This window comes from Calliopsis andreniformis, chromosome 3 (genome assembly GCF_051401765.1).
Source record: "Calliopsis andreniformis isolate RMS-2024a chromosome 3, iyCalAndr_principal, whole genome shotgun sequence".
NCBI lineage: Eukaryota > Metazoa > Arthropoda > Insecta > Hymenoptera > Andrenidae > Calliopsis > Calliopsis andreniformis.
Genome location: NC_135064.1, coordinates 21,143,879 through 21,157,075, shown reverse-complemented (window position 1 = coordinate 21,157,075; position 13,197 = coordinate 21,143,879). Strand labels below are relative to the sequence as shown.

The following is a 13,197-nucleotide window of genomic DNA, read 5'->3' as shown; positions in this document are numbered from 1 at the left end:
GTTGGTTAGCTCGGTCAGCTGGTCGCGTTCGTGGGATCGCGTTGAATGTCGGCGTACAAGCGCGCGGGGCAGTTGGCTCTCGCCAGGGCTCCAGGAAGGATGCGCAATCGGGGGTGTGCGCTTCTCGAGACTGCCACCGGTTTCGTACGTGCCGGCCGCTCTATGGCCTACGACGCGGCACCATAGCCTCCTCGGCCCTCCAGTTACGATAATCCCGAAGCTCGTGGGCTGAACCATCCGTCCGGAGGAGATAATCGACGCGCGTGTACATAGAGATACAAGGGGCTAGAGATTCCCTTCGACGGAAGGGAAGGAAGCGTATCGTCGGGAGCGAGCGTCGACGAGCATCGACGAGCATCGACGAGCAGCGTACTTAAACGTTCAGGGAAGTTGGAGCACTGCGGATCGAATGTTGCCGCTGCAAGGTTAGGAACGACGGCGTACACAGATACATAACCCTGGTCACGGAGACGGTGGTGTGCTCGACGTTCACGCGACACACATAGGTTAAGTGTCAGCCGTCGTCCCCGGCTGGCGTTGCTGAATGACAAACTTGAGGGAGGACAGGTACGTGGCGCGTGAATTAGCGAGGAGATTCTTTCGTACGGGCGACGAGCGAGCCAGCGTGTCCCGATTCCACGGCGTGGCGATAAACGTCGGCGATCGTGGCGAGGAAACGACGATGAAGCTCTCGCCATTGCGAGAGGTCAGATCTGGCTTCGCTGTGTGCGGGCTCCTTGGTGCAACGTGAATTACTGCAAAAACAAGCCGGTCGATACGTCGAAACGTTTTCGAGGAGGCTCGCGGAGGCTCTCGGCGACAACGCAGAAATTATCTTTTACTGTTACCGACTGATTATATGTATATGTATGCCGACGACATTTATAGTACACGGTCTCTCTCGGCTGTGCAAGTTTTCGCGATAGGGAACGAGCAGTGATGCTTAACCGGCTGTGACGTCTTCGAGTTATCGAATTTCGGAATTCTGAGCGGCGTCGATTGTTTACGCTCGACCGTGTTCCAAATGCGAGACATCGGGAGGAAGTGTTCGCAGGTTGGCGAGAAAAATCCACGTTTCACTGGCGAATCGTAAGGGCTCCCTGTTACGACGTCACTTAATGGCTTGCACGATATTCGTACTTAATGCAAAACCTAACCTCAACGCGAGCGGTGCGAGAAGCTTATCTGTGAATTGAAGATACGTCGGTGACCTTATAGCTTCGAAGGGACGAGGAAGACGATTCGTGATATTTATACCTCGCTTCGGCCCTTCAGCGATTTACTGGCCCATTCGTACTTAAACTTGGATCTCGCGAGGAAGCGCTGTGCCGGCGTTATCTGTTTATCTGAGGTGCATCGGGGGTGGAAAATTTCTCTGTGAAGTGCTGCAGGAGGAATTAACGATACGTTTTATGATACGTTATTTTGGTGGGAAATAGTGCAACTGGGAGGAGAAAGTTCGTTAAGGACGTCGGGTCAATTACGCAAATTAACGACACCGCCTCCAGAAGTGTTTTGGATAGTGCAGCGCATTGTATCAAGGTAAGGGTCTATTTTTGTATCGCGTGCTCGTGTGACGCGTTGCGTCTTCCTTAGCGATCAATTTTAAGCAATATTTATCACGTGTAGCTTTATATGTATGTACGAAATGTGTTATGAAATTTTCTTACAAATTGTGGGGGATAGAAAATCCTTTTTTCGTATTTTCAATTATTTTACTTGAGAAGTATGTCGTACGAGTCACATGGCATTGAATTATCCTTAGGAAGGAGAAGGGTGGCATCCCCTTGTGTTTTGTGCGACATGAGAAATTGTTATGATCTGATATTTTCTTTGTAAAATGTTCTTCCTAGTACAAGGGAAATATAAGTACCTTCAATATTTTTTTGGGGGCAGCATTATTTATTTATGCTACGTTCAAATGTTAGTACTCCATAACATCATTATAGTGAAGAATGGAACTTCAAAGTTCAGGAGACACTTCGATTTTCAAGTTCAACTGAGATTTTATTTTCCCATTTGAAATAATGTAAAGTGATTAATCCATTCCAGACTCTCGAAACTGACACAATACGGAATACTTTAAATTTTAAATTCTTATGTCAAAAGGTCATGTTGGTAAATATCTAGCGATAAAAGAAGTTCAATAATGAAATGTTTTTATAATAGTACATGCATAAAAAATACTGTGGAATAGTTAATTAATTATGTAGTAGTTTTAGTTAGGAATTCACTAGTGGAGAGTTGTAGTTTATTAATATTTTATTATTATTAATGTTTCCACCAATTAAAGTGACATATGACTCCGTTTTTGTTCTAGCTTCAAAGTAGGATTCTCAAATTTTTTCTTCGAATTTCAAATTGTTCGATCTTCGACGTTCCACTACATTCATTCAATTGCAGTAGATCGATCGTTAAAAATTGATCAGTTTAAAGACACTCTGAAACGAGGAAATGTAGGCACTTGTATTATCATAAAAAGGAACTTTCATTTTTTTACGAGGCATATTGGGTTCAGTTACGTGTAAATATTTTTGTAATCACTTAGTCGCACACGTTGACATATGATTGACGAACGCGTTGCCGTTAGACTATTAATTATCCGCGTTAATTACCGTTACATATGCGGGTAAATCGGAACCTCGTACGATGAACTTTATGAGTGTGCCGCTGAGTATTAACATGTAATGTAATAATAAAAAGTCTCCTCATTTCGTTTGGACGAAGTTCGTTTCCTCAGTATAAACTCGTTTGCGCAACAATGAACAGGGTAACTTACAATTAGCATTGTGGTTTTGTAGCATTTCTAAACGATTTTATTTCTTCCTTCGACTTCCTCAATCTTTTTTATAGAAGATTTGTAAGCTGAACAAAATATTTTAAAATTTTGTTTTATTATATGAATATCCATGTGTATTATTCAGAAGGCGTCAGAGGAATATTTTTATTTTTCTCCAAAAATGTTGCTTTTTTTAACAGAATGGTTTTTTCTCAAATGTCGAAAATTGTACAATTAATAAAAATAATTGTACATTTATAGACGAAGTAAAGAGGAATTTCTTAAGAGAAACCTTTTTTAAAAATTTTATTTCGAAATTTATGGTATTCAAAAGTAGTCTATGCCATGGTAGTATATAAAGCTATTATTTTGAATAAAAAAGTAATTATCAAGTACTATTTGTTCTCGTTTACGAAACCTTAGCAGGCAACGTCGATATTTGCGTTCCACTTTGTATCGTTTCGCTTTTCCTTCAGTTTTCTCTATCAACACGCAAGCGTTAAGAATCATTAAGTCATATGACTTATTTAGACGCCTCATGGATGAGCTTTTATCCGAGTTGATCGGATTTGACTCTGTTCCCAACGCAAACACTTCGGCTCGGTTCAGGCACGGTTACTTACGTCATCGTCCTATTTTCCAAATATTTGTGATATCGTCAAGAATGCATGTGCGTGCATTTTCATCTCGACGATGCGTTTCATTTGAGTACATCAATGAAAAAGATCATTTTCATTGAATATAACACAGGTAACCCAAAATTTTCAAAGAAGTACGATTGTTTTTTGACAAACTTAATTCAATACGATTTCATAGAATTTAAATACAGTAGAATCTCGATTAATCGAATTTCACCATCGATTCAGGCTTTAATTATGGTTTAATATTTAATAGATTGTAGTCTATTTGGAATAATTGACATAGTCATTAGAAAAGTATGTACCTCAAGTCTGAGTTCTGTGTTAAGCCGATTAATCAAGTATATCTACTATTATACCGACAACTTTGGTCTCGTAGAATCTAATAAAGATGTTATTGGACTCCAATGACACGTCATAAACAATCCCATATCCAAGAGACCGGATACTGGCGATACTAGCCCTAAGAGACTCGATACAGACAACTCGGTGTGCATAAAACTTGATACAGACAGCTGAAGAGGCCAGATATTGGCGACTCAGGACTCGAGAAACCTGTTACAGACAATATCGAACAGGGGAAATCGAATCATGATCCAGGTTTTAGAAAATCCGATGCCTATGGACGAGCTATTGTCGGTGAACTCGTGGCATCATTGGGATTCCGTGATTTCCTAGGATTTCAGTTGTATTAGAAGTCTTATAAGATCTGTCACTTCAGTATGTTAAGATTTTGATGAGTTTTGCTTTAAGTGGTTCATTAAATGGTTCACCGAATGCTACAGATACTATTTTCTCTTTAATTCTGTTATTTAACGTCGCATCAACCACTTATCAATTGTCCAGATTTAAACTTATTTGTTTCAATATTTTGAGCATTATTAGATGTCGAGGAAAATTGTTTAACTAGGAAATTTGTACTTTCATTTGTATTATTTGTTTTTTGAGATTCTTAAAGTGTTAGCGGATTCCATGGATTTCTGAAATTTTGGTTGGTTGAAAATTTGGCTCTTCTATGTTTGTTATCAGAAATGTATAAATGAAACTGTGTATGCAATACACCTATATTAGGGCTTCGAGAAAAAAAGAAGATAATTGTTCCGTATATTACACAAACATTTCTATTTGTGAAATATGGACTATACGACTATAGTCAGCAGTATTATTGGACTCAGTTGTTTCTTCTATTTAGAGAGTACATATACATATTTGTACTTATTTCACAATCCACTACTATTTTAGTAACACTTTTTTTTCTTGATGGCAGCTGAGATAAAATGACAAATTTCCAATGGTTTTAGTTAGGAATATGTACACTGGTATCCAAGCAGTAATTATTTATTACGTTAGTGATAGCGGTGTAAACCGTGATAACGCGAATAACGTATTATCTGTGTTTAAATGATGTCATTAATGATATTCCTCGTGATGCCGGCGGAAGTTCGCTTCACAGAAAACTGGTAAAATCTTGATTGTAAAATGAATTCATGTAGATTCAGTAAAAAACCTGTGTTCATTTGATTGTTTCAGCTACAAAGGAATCTTGAATGCTCAGTAATTACTAATAACACTAGATCAATGATAAACATTAAACAAATAGTGCTCCATCTTAACCGATCGATATACATTTTCCATATTAAAAAAAAATATATTCACTTTCCCTAAGAACCTTAGTATAACTTATTAATACCACCAGTAACAAATTTATTACTTAATAAAATTACTTTTAACAAGATTGAACTACTAAAATTAAATATCAACACGTTAATCCACCTCTACATGTTCAACAACATTAACAACAATAGATTCCTGCATAATCCCTCAACAACAAAAAACACTGTTTACCACGAGATTCTCAAACGCAACGTAAAATAAACCCAATGAAGAACAACAAAAAAACAATAAAATTGTATTCAACATTAATACCCTTGGCTACCAACAAAGAGTCTACTAACAAAACCCAAGTAATTAGATAGAACTACAAAACAACATTTTTATCGAACTTGTACATTTTCATATGAAATCCTTGCGCTAATTGCTTCCAGGAACTCGGAACCTATCACAGCATTATGCCCACGACAATAGCTAAGATTCCTCAGTATCCCATTCTTCAATTATTTCTCGCGAAGAAAAATACGCTGCGACGCGGCACCGATGCGCACCTCGACACGTCCACTCCACATTTTTCGTCGAAAGCGCAATTTAGAGCGACTGTGGCCGTAATTACGGAAAGCATCAGCATTAATATCGGGGATTACGCCGGAAGCGGACACGTAGACGCACGCGCAACAGAGCACGATTAATTGCAAGGTCGAGTAGACGTGGCGGTTAATTAGTCGGTATTGTTGCAGAAGAAAGAGGAACATCACCTCTGGTGGAGATGACGGCGATGCACGTGCACGCGGTCGCGTATACCAAGAACGCGTCAGTCGCGTTCCTATCGCATTCAAGTCGAATTGGATTCACTTTAATTCCGTGCATCGTTGAATTTTTCCCCTTCCGTCTCGTTCTCTCCTTTATCCCCACCACCTTCGTCGTTCTCCTTTTCTTGGAATCGTCGTTTCATCCGCGTGCTTGCTGAAAGTCCTTTCAATGGTGGATCGTGTGCACGCTGGCGTGATTGATATCGTGTTAAATGAAAGATCGTGTTCTCTGTCAGGGATCGAGATAAACAGTTGTCTTTGGTTTTTAAGATATTTTCTTCGAGTTTGGGCGGTTTGTTTGAGAGAATGTTTGTTCCTGTGGAGACTTCTAGGAGACGAGAATGGCACCATGTCTTAAATAGAAGCTATCAGAAGGTTTCATAACTGTTTTCATTTGTGGTTTATGCTGCTGGAATAATGGGATTTCGCGTGCGGGACTCGAATCGATTAAACCGTTTCGAACTGTTGATAAATCTTGTTTTCCACGAATACAATGTTAGCAAGCGCTTTATGTGTTTGTTCATTCAGGCGATTTAACGGTCAGAGGTTCTGCTTTAGAGGGTGTTTCAAATGTGGATATGACTTTGAAGATATATTGGGGACTTGTTATTTACATTTGACTGTACATTTTACACAGTCGCCTGTGCGAAAGGCGTTGCGTCACGCGTGGCATTAGGCAAGTGTATAATCTAACTTAAAGCTTCATTGTATTTCTCTTTTCCTTCTTTGTTCCTTGTAGTATCACATGCTGTAATTGTGTCGTTGAAACTCATGTACAGGGTGTTTTAAAACATGTGGACTTAACTTGTAGGGGCACAGAGATAATGAAAAGTTTGCATAAAAATTTATCGTACTTAAATCTTGTTTCTGTGTTATAGATAATTTTGTATTTTTGTAGTACAATCTTTCTAATCTTTCACTTTATATCGTGGACTTTATCTCGTTTTTTTTGGAGTACCCTGTATGTGGCTTTCGATGAAACAGCTGGCATAACTGAAAGATACAGAGGAGTTGGGTGAGAGAGGGAAAAGGGTAGTAGAACCTTAGGTTTTATTAGAATGGTTCGCTTTACTTTCATTAGTTCTCTGTAATGCAGTATCAGTGTGCAATATTAATTACTTTATCAAAGTACCGACAATAGTGTGTTCTACCTTATATCTACAGAACAGTGCGATTGTTCTAGTTACGCTATGTGCAAAAGCATCGAGAGTGATATGATACAATATTTATCAAGCTTAAATATTGTCTATGTATTAGCAATAATAATAAGCTATGCACCAGATCTGATGAATATGTGCATCCATTATTTTGGTAAATAACGCCATAAATTTCCCACTGAAACCGAATTGTAATCTATATGGTTTGCCTAAGTCGACTGATTTACAGAACATTTACATTCATGAGAGAAACATTCCAAACAATACGTCTAAAATATTCGTGTTTCTTCGTAGTTGTCATACTGGTCAATATGTTATCAGGAATTCTCTCCTTGTTTGTACTGATATGCTTTCGAACGAAATGCGTTCCATTTGTCATATTTAGTTTCTTGTCGTTGAATTACATTTACATGTATAATCAATCATATTTTCGTCGTTCATTTTTACGACAAAATTTCAGTTTTTTTTTAAACCTTAAATTACTAACGGATTACATAATCTCTTAAAAACCTAATTTTATAATATCACTTCATTAACACGCTCACATACGTACTTAGTTCATTTCTTGATAAATACATACATATATATCTTCAATAACAGGTTCCCATTATAAATATATAAAAAAGAATTTATTCTTAAGATTCCAAAGGAGGTCCCAGCCTCTTCATGAAGATATTCACTAAGATGATTAACTTCTCAACGAAAATAAAAGAAAATGTCTACATCTAAAAACTACAAAATTTATATTTTGAAAAATAAAGAATACACCAGTAGTTAACGTCAACTCATTTAACTTTCAAGAGCTCACGCGTTCTTTCTCCACCTATCTCGCTCTAAATCATTGAAATCTCGGCACAGATAAGAAGGGGCATTAGTAAATGAGTTATTCAACGATTCGTAATTTGAACGTGTGCAGAAGAGCGAGAATTATATCGCGTCTATTTGTCCCTGTTTCTCGCGTTGCTGCCAACGCATCTCCCGCTTTATTTGGCCGAGGCACTCGTCTTGCTCTAATGATGAGTAACAAGATCGTTGGTGAGGTGGTGTGTGGAGACTATCTTTTACTGCTGCAGACATTGTGGCGACGGGGATTTACCGACCGGGTCGCCAACGCGGCTCGCCATCATCCTCGTCGTTTTCGTCGTCTCTGTCGCGGCCCCGCTTGATCTTCGCCGACGCATTATGCATTTGCGAAAACTCTTGGCAACGTTCCTTTAACGAATCTATTGTCATCGATTCGACGAAAAGGTCGGGCGAATTCGAGCTACACAGGGTGTTAAGGAAAATGTGGGACATTCTTGGAGGGTGGATTTTAGAGAGACAAAAACAATGGAAAAAGTTCATGGGTAGATGTGGTTGGAAATGTTTTTAGCGTATATGTGTGAGACTGTATGGAGCATTGGGTATACTTTCAACGAGAGGCGAATGAAGGCAAGAGTACAGATGTATATCTCTGTCTCTTTTCGTCACCTCTCTGACGCATGCGTATCACACTTCAGGGTATATAAAAGAGATAGAGATATATACTTCCCATGTATCTCCATCCTTCCATCTTGTCTTCAGCATGCAGTTCCAATGCTCTATGTAGTCTGATACATATATGGTTTTTAGCTACATGGCAGGTGTGTGATATGTATTGAAAGAAAAATTACATTCGCTGAGTCTACTCACGGATACCAAGAAGAAGCTGAGTTAAATATCATGGGTCATCATGATTCTCATAGGACGTCATAGGTCATGGAGTGGAGGTTGGTGTGTTCAGAGGTTGACAGTGAGAAAAATATGTTAGCCTTTGTCTTCGTGCACGAAAATCTTCAGGGACGTGGAGATCTACTTTAAAATATCTTTGCTTTCATTTTGTCGCATACAGGGTATAATAGTTTGAACAAAATTGTTTTTATCCGTGTTGTTTAATTTTCCTATTAGCTGGCGGGTATTAAGTTCTTAGAAACATATCAGATATCCTTCAAATTTTAAAGGAGTGTACGTCTAAGCATAAAGCGATATCGATCGATAAGAAAAAGTAATGTCAGTGAAAGTACCAAGGGCGTGGTATTTTTGTTCATCGAATTTCGTAACCCTTTTCTCGCTTTGAGTTAATACAGTGTGTTTTCCAGTGTTCTCGCACGGAGATGCCAAAGATGAGATCATACGCGCATATAAGCAGAGCTTCCCAGTAAATCTGTTGTAATCGTTGGTCTCGTTACTTACGTGTCAAATAATACTTCGGTGGTCTAAAAGTTGCCCAACACGTGCCATCCTGATTCATTCGACAGCCCCCACTCTAGGAATACATCGAGCGAAATATTAGTTTAAGGTGACATATTATTGTAATTTGTCATTCATTCTCACGTTGTGGAACACAATTTGTAACTTTTCAGAAATTCTTGCATATTTGTGTACTCTCATCATACTCTCTATGATATATATATTTTAGAATAGTTGCAATTTCAATACATATGTATTTTGAAATATGGACTATATATTTTATCTTCTCATTGAAAAGGATTATGAGTCATGGACTCGAAAATTCACTTTTCGTACATAACGTGTACCACAGTGTATAGAATGGAAGTTTTTCTAATGATTTCGCTGGAACGTCTTGATTAGATTGTCGTGTAGGTGCAAGGTCCTATTTTAAGGAATTTATTCATGTTACTATGACTTATTCTTGCTTGACAAATTAAGTTCAGAATGATTCACGTCTGTTTTCTGAAGCACTGGATATGGTCGTAACTTCGCATACTTTATCTTCAATTTGTTATTGAACTTCAACTGCATTCATTTCATAGATTACTCAAACAAGTTTAAGAAACTTATTTCTCCCCATTACGCATATAAAGATTGAAAAAAAGATCGATTACGTCTCCTCGAGTAACATTGAAGTTAAAAACTCAATCCCTAAAGAATTTCAAGCTGAAAACTTGGTTATTCATTAGCCTAATAGCCCAATGAATCAAGAGTCAGGGGACCATTTACAATTTTTACTTCAAGGCTTGCACGATAAACAGACTGCATAGTGGCACAAAGTGCATGTGTTTCATAAGTTTTTTTTTTTTTCATTACAGGCAAATTGCCTAGACGAGTTACGCAACCAGCATTTCACTCTATCAGCGAAGGGGCAATATTGTTTCAGACCTCGTGTCCGGGCACGGTCTGCATCGGAACGAATCGACTCGATGACACGTTCTATTTTTCTCACTTTGCCCGTGGTGTCGATGTATAAATAAGGCTAGGAGGAGGGGAGGAGGGGCAGCACGCCGCGGTGTAGCGCGGCCACGTCGTCGGTGGCACGATCGAATTATCGTTTTTCTGCATCTGTGTCTTTCTTCGCGTTGCGAAACAACCGCAATGCGTTCCAGCCTCTCCATCCGTGTCCGAGAGCGGGAGCTGGAGGAGTCGATCCGCGTGGAATTCCTCTGCGGACGAGTCGCTCGTTTCGACGATAATTGATGTCGAGCACGTGCTTCCAGCGATTGTCACGTGGTCGGTCGCGAATCACCGAGCCCATCGATCGTTTCCCGCGATTTGCTCGGCGAATCGTACGATTCGTCAACGCTGCTTTATCGCTGCTCCCCGTATCGCTCGGTGCTGTGCACGCGTGAATTTCAGGAACTTTCATCCGTTTCATTTGATAAAAACATGGAGCATAGTTGAGTCATGGATTGGAAACGGTTGTGGTATTGGTTTGGGATCTTGAAACTGTTGGGAGAGTCGAAATAATTTTGTAACTGTTAGGAATGTAACGGTTCTAGGGTGGGTTGGTACTTTAGAGATCAGAATTAATATTGTATCGGTTCTAATTTATCTGTACTATAACTGTTATGCCGCGGTTTTAGGTGTATCAGGTCCAAGACGGTTGTGGAATAGATGCTCGTATGGACTTATAATTTTCTTATTTTCTCCAGTTTTATCTTTTGCACAGTCTTCTTCATTTTTACCATTTTATGACATGCGTATTTTATGAACGAGCCGAAACTCGATTGTTTATTTTTATAGGGGTACTGGCACATATGAGTCATCGTAAATGACCCTCGTGGCAATTACATCTCTCATATTATTTCCCTGTAGTATCTAATATTATACATTTATTAATCTTAATTCGAACAAAATAGACTATGAATCTCTATCATTGCCTAATTTCAAATTTCATTCGCAATTGATATATGTTCTGTATTTCATTTTTGAACAGCTCCTAATGTTGGAAGTGTTTACTTTCACATCTTATGTTTCTATTAAAAAGAGTGCTAATAATTCTCATAAAATTATCTTACATAACTAGCTTCGTAATACGCACGGAGATTCAGCTGGATTTTTTGGTACCATCAAACGTCTGTTTGATACCCGTTATCGTCGACTATGTGTAGAAAGTAAACAGTCTTCTTTTTTTCCTTCGAACGTGTCAGCGAAAATGTTCACTTATGTTTGATGACTGTTCTTACAGTTTTCAACTGTAACGAATTGAAGAGTTCTCGACATTTATGGAGTGGCATATTGGCACAACTACCCTGAGGTTCTCTGGAAAATTTGCGTCATACGCTTTCGGTACGTTTCCAGCCTCTGGAGAGTGGAAAATTTCCCTTCTTTATGGTCGATGCTATTCACTAGAATGAATGAGTACTGTCGACGGAACCTTTTGGGACGTATTGCTGTGCATAAAACTGTCACGTGAAAATGTTTTATCGCATTTCTCTGTATTTATTAACATAATAGACTTCGTAGATATGAGATACGTTTTTTACTAAGTACGTTGTATTATTTTACGTGGATTTGTTGTCAGTAAACGTCGAATGGCATTATTTTGACAGTATTGAAAAAAATATATTCTGGGTAAATTTTATCGTTCTAGAATAAGACGTTCAGTGAAACGTTTCATACTTCTAAAGATCAACTAAAACTACTGCTAGCTTAGAGAAATATACTCTTTGGAATATTTCATTCTGTTTTTTACATTAGAAAAAAAAAGAACAAATATTCCATATCTGTAGAAGTCTATTGAAATTTGAATTGCAGCAATCAAAAGTATGCTAAGAAAATTAAACGTACTATTAAATTGCTTAAAGCAGTTTCGTGGTCGTTAATAGTAAAGCGAAGAATTCCAGAATGGAATTAGTCCATGCTATGCAGCGGACATTCGTGCCAACGGGAATTAATGAGACATTTACCCGATGACAGCAATACAGTTCACTTAACGTCAAGACTCGTTTGAGGCTCGTCGAAGGGAACGCTTTAATTGCTGGCAAATTGCTTTCAAATCATGCCAAAAAATTCCGCCGGAAATAACGTAAGGTAACTTGTACACCCTTGCCAATTGAAGTAAGCAGATCGTTTCTGAGCTATGGAACACTGCGCGAAAGAAAATTTTTTTATGCGATAGATAATACAAGAAAAAGGGGAAACATGTTTTGCAATCGAGATAGGTGTTTTTTAATTTTGTGAATACTTGGGGAACTACTTACGTAAGGAATTAGGGCAACGTAGTTCGACTCTTAAGGATAGAAAATTTTCCATTTGACAGTGTTCACTCTATATTTTTTACAAATTTATTTCAATGTCAATATTTGTAGAACATTCCAAGCAGGAAAGTAGTTATCTTGAATTATTATTTTTGAGTAGATACAAGCGATAATGTATCTTGGTCTTTACTTAATAATTATTAAACACATATTTTATGGACTTGACGTAAAATAAAATTCAGTATGTTACTATCTCAAAATAGTAAACATTTTATTTCACATTATAATTCACAGTTACTGCATACAACAGCATCAGATGCATAATATCCTTCTCATTTCCGTAATTGGATTTCTTCTCGTTACCCACCTTAAATAGTGTACTTTACACGGAAAATCCAGTAAATTTCCTGCTATTCAGAATATTACTCAATACAGCGGTAAAAGGGTTCGTAAATTGTCGCCTTTATTTGCGTGGGAAGTTCGATTTTCTTGAAGAGAACTAGGAGGTAAATGTTGCCTGACGCTAAATAACGTTTCGTGTCTCGCTCACCCTCCCCTTTTTTCCCTCTTCCTCGTCATATCGTTTAAGGTAGGTCGGAGGTTACTTCAAACGCGAGCTCATTACTATTACAGAAACTGACGACGTCAGTAGGCGTCAGCCTTGAATCAGCTGTTTGCTTTCAATGTTGACCAGTGTTAATACAACGTGTGTTCTTTGAAACCCGTGCATTTTGCTCCTCAGAT

The 13,197-nt window shown here is 38.4% G+C and overlaps 1 protein-coding gene across 1 annotated transcript in view; it reads left to right on the top strand.

The window, feature by feature from the left end:
* The first annotated feature begins 112 nt into the window (after positions 1 to 112).
* Snf4agamma (SNF4/AMP-activated protein kinase gamma subunit) overlaps positions 113 to 13,197 on the top strand; it is a 111,046-nt gene continuing 97,961 nt past the window's right edge. Inside the window, exon 1 of the mRNA XM_076374908.1 lies at positions 113 to 1,542. The gene's annotated coding sequence lies outside the window, so the exon portion shown is untranslated. The remainder of the gene's footprint in view (positions 1,543 to 13,197) is intronic.